A 2457-nucleotide genomic window follows, 5' to 3' on the forward strand; every position below is an offset into this window, starting at 1 on the left:
TATGCCGGAGTATAGTTCCAATTAAGCTCAATACCGAAGGACAAAATCCTCTTCCATAAACCCAATTTGATCTCCAAGGATTGACCAACTCCTCTGCATGAATGATATTACATTATTCGCACATTAAATTCCTTGACCATGACCTCTTAAATTAACCATGATGATCTACAATGAGATCTTACATCTATATATACAAACCTGTGACCATAAACAATTAGGTCGGACACTAGACAATAAACTAATTACATAGTTACAAACCATGTCGGCCTTAGACCAAACAAATAATATCAACACATAAGACATCCCAAAAATACAACAAATAGGTCCTATCCACATGCTACATTTATGTTGGTCCTTAACCTAGATCAACCAGGACCAAGTATAGGCCCACACGCTCCAACAATGATCTCCAAATGCCAATTCTCTAACATGATCACCAACAACATCCTGAAACTCCATCAGAAGCTGCACCAACACCAATTATATAATTTATCAAAGATCTCCACCAAAAGCTCTGCTGGTGAAACCCTCACCAGAACCAGAAATCAATCTTCTAAGCAAGCAGGATAACATCCAATCACCGGACCAAAACCAATTGACCAAATATGAGTATGAGTATCATGAACAAACCATTTCCATCACCAGATTATGCCGGAGTCTACCAGATCATGCCAGATCCAAGTTAACCAGAAACCGCTCAACCTACCAGGACCAAAAGGGTGTCGGTAAAGCATCCAAACAATTAGTGTTGACATCAATGAAAAAACATCAATGCAACACATAATCAATTCCACCAAATGGCCAACAATCTCTCCCTTTGGCATTGATGGCAACACTAGATGTGAAAAACATCTAAGTACCAAGAAATGCCAAACAAGTCTCCCCTTGTGGAAGATAGCGAGCAACCATCCACATATAGCTCTGAATATCAATGTCTCTCCCCCTTTGATATTTAATTTTTCACATTACTATCTCTCCCCCTTTGACATCAATGTCAGAAATCTGACTGAAATATCAAAGCAAAAACATAAGCCTCTAAATCTCAAAGCTGACTACTCCCCCTGAGTAGAAGCATACCACATTAGTGCCGAAATGAATAGTATATATGATATTGCATTGTGGAATGATGCCAAACCGTATCAATCAAGTCTCTACCAGAGGGGCACAAACCCCCAATCTGTCTCTCAGGTACTCAAATGATTCCTTGGATAAAGGTTTAGTGAAAATATCTGCAATCCGTTCTTTAGTGTTCACATAAACCAGTCTAACTTGATTTGCTTCCACCTTCTCCTTGAAAAAGTTATATTCGATAGATATGTGCTTTGTCTTAGAATGAAATACTAGATTCATTGATATATCAATAGCAATAGAGTTATCACAGCGAATAATTACTAGTGCATCACAATCCACCTTTATATCCTTCAAAATTTGCTTCATCCATAAAACTTGTGTACAGTTAGTAGCAACAACAACATACTCAGCTTCAACAGTATATAAAGAAGTACATGACTATTTCTTGCTAATCCATGAAACCAACTTCTTTCCAAGAAAGAAAGCTCCACCGGAAGTACTTTTCCAGTCATCAACATCTCCAGCCCAGTCAACATCTATATATGCACATAAAGTAAAGTTATCATTCTTAGGGTACCACAAGCCATATTCTGATGTACCTTACAAGTATCTAAAAATCCTTTTCACCGCCATTTCATGCTTTTCTCTAGGATCACTCTGAAATCTTGAAACAATACAAACAACATTCATAATGTCAGGCCTAGTTTGAGTCAAATAAAGTAGACCTCCAATCGTAGATTTGTATCTTGTAGGATTTACAGGTGTAGAAACATCTTTTCTTGTCAATTTCTAACTTGTAACCATAGGTGTACTTACTGGTTTAGAATCTCCCATACCAAATTTCTTCAATAATTCCTTTAGCATATTTAGTTTGACAGATAAAAATGCATTTGTCAGTTTGAGTAATCTGCAAACCTAAGAAAAATTTCATCTCACTAATCATAGACAATTCCTTCCTTCCAAGAATATCCTTTACAAACCAATCTAGCCTAATTTCTTATAACCTGACCATCCTCATTCAATTTATTCCTAAAAACCCATTCAGTTCCAATAACTTTTTTATTTTTAGGCTGGGGAACCAAAGTGCATGTGTTATTTTTCTCAATCTGATCTAATTCTTCTTCCATAGCTTTTAACCAAAATTCATCTTTACATGCCTCAATTACTGATACCGATTCAACTTGTGAAATTAAACATACCTCATTAGTTGCCAGTCTTCTTCTTGTCATCACTCCATTTCTCCTATCCCCAATGATTTTATCTTCAGAATGATTCAATCTCACATACCTAGGAGTCTTTTGACTCTTTGTTCCTCTTCCCCGATCCTTAGTTACTGTATAATTCTCTGATGTTGCCGGAGTAACTGATTCAACTCTCTGTTCTAGT

The sequence above is a fragment of the Cryptomeria japonica genome, chromosome 8 (assembly GCF_030272615.1).
Source record: "Cryptomeria japonica chromosome 8, Sugi_1.0, whole genome shotgun sequence".
Classification (NCBI taxonomy): Eukaryota; Viridiplantae; Streptophyta; class Pinopsida; order Cupressales; family Cupressaceae; genus Cryptomeria; species Cryptomeria japonica.